The sequence below is a fragment of the Schistocerca serialis genome, chromosome 3 (genome assembly GCF_023864345.2).
Source record: "Schistocerca serialis cubense isolate TAMUIC-IGC-003099 chromosome 3, iqSchSeri2.2, whole genome shotgun sequence".
NCBI classification, from domain to species: Eukaryota; Metazoa; Arthropoda; class Insecta; order Orthoptera; family Acrididae; genus Schistocerca; species Schistocerca serialis.
The window spans coordinates 55,081,546-55,088,744 of NC_064640.1; the positions used below are offsets into that span (position 1 = coordinate 55,081,546).

Sequence of the window (7,199 nt, forward strand, 5' to 3'; positions counted from 1 at the left end):
CAGTGATAGAACTTAAACTTTCTGGTACCGTATTGACGAGAACGATAAAGTACCGTTGCAAGTGACGTCATGAGGGTGTGCCTACGACTTTGTTTACAAACGAAGGCTTACATACTGACACAGTGGTGTGTAGCAGGATGAACTGTAATGAAATGTGGTACATAAATCTTAGTATTATTATTGCTTTATAGCTTTGTTATTTGATTCCCCAGGAACTGTTGTAAAATATTATTGTATTCTTCTGTACAAAGTAGTCTTTTTCTGTTTCATGTACCATTGTAATGTAACTGATGAATGATGAGGCATAATGTGGACGCCCTTGTAAGCTGACGTAGGAAACTGGGAAACCTATGCAAAGCAATATCAATTAAAAGGGAAGAACTGATAATGGCTGTTGCTTCCGGATCCCAGCGGAACCAGCGAACCGAAGAACCCTAACTTCAGGATTACAGCGAATAGTGGTTCGAAAGAAACTGTGGTCAGTGGCGTACGAAAAAAGAAATAAATAAAATTGTCTTGAGCCATGGGTGTTGTTCAGTGGTGTAGTGGACGGCCTGGTGCTGTAAAATAGGACATATAAATTTGCTGTGTCTCTAAGTGTGCTGAAGATATAGTTTATCATCAATGCATGTAGTGGTCTGTTTGAATGAAGGAAAGAACGCTCTTGGTAACTTTTTGAAAAACGGCGACAGAGCCAATACGAAAGTCGAGCGTCTTGTTTAGTGCTGAGGTGACGTATTCTTCGACCGGCGTTACGAATTATTGAAAAAGTCTCTACATAAAATGTGTATCTAATGTTTTGTAAACTGAACTGTATAACAAATTGTCTTGTATCTTGGTTATTCGTTTTGTATTGGTGTTATTTGGGAAATGTTTATAATCTTTCACTATTTCAATTATTCATTTATATATTGTGCTTAATCTGAAAGTATAGGTGTTCATAACGAGATCGTGGGAATTAATATTCTAATAATATGGTGACATAGAAGAGCAATGATACAGAACGATTAGCAATTTTGTAATGAAAATTTTAAAAAATGATTTTGTTTACGTCCAGTTAAAAGGAGAAAAGAAATACTGAGTTAAAGGAAAAGTTAAAGATCTCAATAGAAAGCAAATGACCAAAATGTAAAGGTTACTCCTAGAATTTTGCAATACCACGATTTTGTTATTTCCAAAATTGCGATTTTGTCTCACGTAAAAGGCAAATTTTTTGAAAGAAACAACGGGGGGAATATATAAGGTGCCTCTTAGGTGAGGAAGACATTTTTACCAGTTTTAATAAATTATTGTCTCTTATTGACGTATTCACGATAGTTACGAAGTGCTGTGTCCGTAGCCGGCCATGAGTCGGAGAGCATTTCCCACGCTGGCTGGCTAGGTGACGAAGCGATCATATGTCTAAGAGCTCTTCATGTCTTATTCGATGGTAGCCATGCTCTCGGTTACGAGTAGTTTGTGACATGAGTGTTTCATTATTGATCTATTGGAAATAAAAGTGATATTACGGCATTCTGAATGTTAATTTCGAGTAAATAGATAACCCAAAGTTGGTCGACTGCAATTTCAGATAATTAGCTTCCACCGACAGAGACATCCAATGCGCCAATGGATAATCTGCACGGGACGACATTTACGAGAGCTGCACCGCGCACAGGTAGGAGGAAATCCGACGACACGACCCACCAAGGCGGATCAAGGAAGGTCCGGCTTACACTCGCAAATTCCGGGTGGAAATGCTGACCAGTTATACTGTACGTCACATATACCACCCTCTACGGACTCGCGGCTAAGCTAAGTAATAACAGTATCAGTTTAGAAGCGAGGGGATCTTGCAACCTTTCATATCTCATATGAGCAAAGATACAGTAACTAACCTATGACATCATAAGATGTAGTGAGACAAGAACAACATATCCTAGCATAGCAACCGTGGAAAACTACTCCAGCTGAACTGACTTGTATTATGACTAAACTAAACTCCGACCGAACAGGCCGTGGAGGTCCAACGGTACTGACCGGCCGCCGTGTCATCCTCAGCCCACAGGCGTCACTGGATGCGGATATGGTCAGCACACCGCTCTCCCGGCCGTATGTCAGCTTACGATATCGGAGCCGCTATTTCTCAATCATGTAGCTCCTCAACTGGCCTCACAACGGTTGAGTGCACCCTGCTTGCCAACAGCGCTCGGCACGCCGGATGGTCACCCATCCAAGTGCTAGCCCAGCCCGACAGCGCTTAACTTCGATGATCTGACGGGAACCGGCATTACCACTGCGGCGAGGCCGTTGGCTTGTATTATGACTGGCTGCTCTAATAAAAGATCGTGACCATACCTTTAGTCTTGGGCGCAAAAACTCTTAAATTCTTATTTATGTTCATTAATTACGGCTAAATTAACGTTCATATTTTATTTATAATAATAGGGAAGAACCACCTGACACTGCGCTTCCACTACGTGATGAAAACACATTTTTTCTCAACATCCAGAAAGCGTCTGAGAAACTATAAACAGTCAATTCACATAATGTCATCAGCTTCACGTCGAATGACCGACTAGCGAAGACGTGAGCGCCAGGACCGTTCAGTTGCTTGTGAAGAGGCCGAACAGTTAGGATGGAAAGATTTCAGTGGCGTCAAAGATCACGACTCGACGAGCAATGCCGAGTATGATTGAGTTTTGGAAAACTTAATTTTGCTTATGAAATGTCAGAAATACTTGCCATTTACTTTGAAATTGAAACACTTATTGCATTTTGATTGATAACAATGATTTGTAACTTTGCGTGTGATTCCCGTAGGCGTAAGCATCGCCACACCACATCACCGCACAGTTTTCAGTTTAATTTGAAAAAGTGTACTTGATAAGAAATGCTAGTATCCGTTTAAATTACAGACTTCAATATTTCTTTAAAAGAAAGCCGTACCCTGTTTCTTAGTAGTTCCATTAAAGCCTCACAGCAAAGCACTCAAGATCTACATCTTAGGAATTCTGTTTTTTGCTTGGATACAGCAAAATACAACATGTCCTGCTACTCCAGTACAAATGGAGACACTCACTCTGATGGCAGACTTACATCACATTCTGTTACGAATGGTTTTGTGCAAGGATCCATTTTTTTACGCGTTTGCTGCATTTTCATTCTTGTTGGACACCGTCTGTTGGTATAGCTTTGTGCGGGCATCCAAACTGTGTTCTTCGCGTTCTTTCTGCATTCTCCGTAAAGAAGCGGCATATCTAATTTCTCTTGGTCTGTTAAAGGCATTTACTTTCTCTAAGTACTTAGCACTCGACACACGGAAACGAAACAGACAGAATTTAAGCTACATTTTCTTTGCCATTTTATTCCGGTATCGTGGCGCTGCAAAACTGCTTCCTTCTTTTCCGACGCGATTCGTTTCTTTCTTTTGGTGTAAAATCACGATCTTCTTCAAAGATAGCAGTTGGATTCACGTTCAGACCTGATAAATCCTAAGTTCTAAACTTCATAATTTCTTCTACATTACCAACAGGATTTTGAAGAGCGAAACGTGCCTTTCATAACTACAATACTAGCAGCAGAAATGATAGTTTCGTTTAAAAATGCAGATTTGATACCGATATCTCTGTAATTAACACAGCTATGGGAAGGGGCTATACGTCGTGTGAAGACTGTCTCACAATTCATCTCGGTGGAAACAGAATTACGATAAACTCTTCAGGCTTTCCCGGCGATCTAATGGTATCTTGGGTTGTCGGATGTTCTGCTGGATATCAGCGTCGTTCTTACAGGATATATCGGTAACGTAGTTTGGAACCTTCATCAGGTGTGACCTGAGACTGCTCCTCGAGTGAATCCGGTCCAGTATTTATGTCTGTGGCCTTACTCCTACACAGGCAGAGGTACCCGTTCCCTCTGCGGTCCGATCTGCTGGAGCGCTGCCGTTCCGCTTTCCATCCGCAGCTGTTCTGGGCGTTCCCTCTGCGGTCCGCGCCCACCAGACCGCTCCTGGGTGTTCCATCTTCATCCTGGTGCGTTTGGCCGGCCGGTGTGGCCGAGCGGTTCTAGGCGCTTCAGTCTGGAACCGCGCAACCGCTACGGTCGCAGATTCGAATCCTGTCTCGAGCATGGATGTGTGTCATGTCCTCAGGTTAGTTAGGTTTAAGTAGTTCTAAGTCCTAGGGGACTGATGACCTCAGATGTTAGTCCCATAGTGCTCAGAGCCGTTTGAACCATTTGAACCTGGAGCGTTTGGAGTTTGTCTGAGTTGCCAGGCGTTCTCCCTGAGGCCTTCTCCCGCTCACTGCGATCTTCTGGAGCGTCGCCGTTCCGTTTAGGGTCCACTGTGGTTCTGGGTGTTCCCTCTGCGGTGCGCGCCCGTCGGACGCGCTCCTGTACGTTCCGTCTTCGGCCCGGAGAGCCTGGCACTCTGTTGAGAATCATTTTAAATTGTCATTTACTTTTATGTCTATCGAATCCCTTATAACACCGTCCCAAAATCTGGGTGTTTGTGCTAGAATCTTGGTTTCATCATAATTCTTGGCACGATCTAGGTCTGGACAGTGTTCAGCAATGGCTGATTTCGTCACCTGTCTTAATCGGGTGTGCCTTTGATGTTCCTTGCACCTGATATCCACTGTTCTTGTCGAATTACGGTATCTTAAACGGTTCCGGAAGTACTTGCTGAAACATCCCGTATAATCGCTGAGCTGCTGTTGACACCTACCACAATGCTCAGCTGGCCAAACATTAGTTCAAATGGTTCACATGGCTCTGAGCACTATGGAACTTAACATCTGAGATCATCAGTCCCCTAGAACGTAGAACTACTTAAACCTAACTAACCTGAGGACATCACACACCTCCATGCCCGAGGCAGGATTCGAACCTGCGACCGTAGCAGCAGCGCGGTTCCGGACTGAAGCGCCTAGAACCGCTCTGCCACAGCGGCGGGCAAAAATTAGTTATCATCCTCTCGATACTTAAGGTAATCTGATAAATATGCTTATAGCTCTTTTCACATATCACTTCTGAACTGTGCGTGTAATAGACAGCGAAGTTTTTTCGTCATTTTACTTATTGATCTGAAAATGGCCTAACTCGTCCGAGCGTATGATTAGCTAAGAGTGATCTGGCGTGCCTTGTTCGTAAAATCGTCTCTCAGAGATACAATGCTCCCTTCCTGAAAACATGAAAATTTCAGATTTGCAGATAGTGTTTTGACAGTGACGTAAATCCAAGAAGAGACTTTTGGTAGTAATTTTATTTATCAGCATAGCATAAACAGGGTTTGCGTGCACAACAGTAATCCAAACTGGCATCTCTTAGCGTCTTTAGAGGCACAACATCTCACTGAAAGTTCGGTCCTATCCGTCCAACAACTTATGAGTTTTCAGAAAAACTGTGATAGGTAGCAACAGATTTTGCCAGAAGGTTCCCTTTCAGTCTCGACAGGTGTCCCTTCATATGACCCCGCAAGAAGAAATGAACTATGGACAGAGCAGTTGAACGAGCCGGTCTCGAACCAGGGACACTCATTATGTGTTTGACTGCCACACACTGTCAGCAAATACGTTCATAATAAATCAGTGTCTTATAATTTATGACAATTAACAACTTGTTGCTTTTCGTATTCCACTGACAGTTTACGTACGTTTGGCTTCAACAATTTTGAGTCAGTTAGTTCCGACACAATGTCCATCTCAAATTAATCCATTTGCCCTTCCACACTACGTATGAAAGTTTATACAATCATTGCGCAAAAACACTTTATAATTCTTTGTTCTAAAATCTATCAGTGTATATATACCTAACTAAAAGTCATCTGCGAAATAGTATCCTAACCGTATAAGTAAAACGAAACTGTTTCCTGTAGATGAAGTTTTCCCCGCTACTTACGCTTATACCGTACACAGTACCTGCCGGTAAGTGTTCCACACCTAGAGTATGTAACAGCAATATTTGCTCCCTTAAAAACAGTGGCACTCAACAAGCGTTAGCCTTACCGCTAGTGGGAATATTAAGTTTTGTAACTCAATATCTCTTTCAAAATTTTTAGTGTGCAGAAATCTATAGATACTTTTGCATGATGTGATATAAAAACCATATTCTTCTGCTTACTCCTTCTGAAACTGTATCTGAGTGTTGATACAAGAGTATGAATCCGGTCTCTGCTCTGAAATACACCCACAGACGCTGAATTAATAGCGCAATCTCACTTCAAAGTTTCAGTTCGCAAATGACAAAGTCTACTCAAAAGGGCAACGAAAGGGGGAGGGGCGGGGGTGTTACTCGGAAGTGACAAAGTTGATTATTAAATTAGAACATTAATTTCTAACCTCAAATTGTACTGAAATTGGGTTTTTTTACACTCTACAGGCCTGTATTCAGGACAAATGTTTTTGTCATCAGTTCCTACGCCACCTGTTAGCCTGAAAATATGGAGCTTGTGTGGTGAAAGAAATAACTTATGATGACGCCATCTACGTTGCCCTATAACTTGAGGAACTGCATTAGCGATGTCATACCAGGATTGTCAAAAAATTTTACGGGAAATAAATGCAAGCACTACAAACATGCAGAGCGTAGCCCCTGTGGAAACTGCAGTGCAAGTGAATGGAACAAGTTTTGTATGAAACAGATATTACATATTCAAACATGACGGAGCTATGCGTATTAGAATCTGTGAACAAAGGAAAAGTCTAAGACAGTGAACTAGCGGAGCCTTGTGAGTAAGAGAATCTGATTGTAAGTCAATTGAATTCACATATTGTTAACTCGGAGAGGGATACCGATCACTACGTGTTCTGGTGATATATAAAACGAGACCAAATGCACGACGTAATCCACGGCAAGCCCAAATGTAAAATGCAATGCAGAAAGGACACTTTTTTTATCTGACTTCAACACTGCCACTTTTTCCAATCATGTGAATACAACCTGAATGTTCGCAGCTTGTTGCAATCTCAACGTTCTGTTGAAAGCTGCTGGTCAAATGCGCCCACATTAAACACACAAGATAGGAGTGTGAATCATTTCTGCTCCCATGTACTGCCCATGTCAAGAGAGGAGAGCAAAGTGCTTTTGTGTTTCAAACTGCATGAGGTAACCAATCGAACTACGTGCGCCCAGCATGCGGACTTGCCGCACTGGTCGAAGCTCTAGCATTGCCACAACACCACATGCTCTTTCACGCTTCCTCAGATGCGGATGTCTCG

General features: G+C 42.5%; 1 pseudogene; it reads right to left on the bottom strand.

The window, feature by feature from the left end:
* Window positions 1–2,176: 2,176 nt before the first annotated feature.
* On the bottom strand, window positions 2,177–2,294 carry LOC126471901 (5S ribosomal RNA; annotated as a pseudogene).
* Between the last annotated feature and the right edge of the window lie 4,905 nt (window positions 2,295–7,199).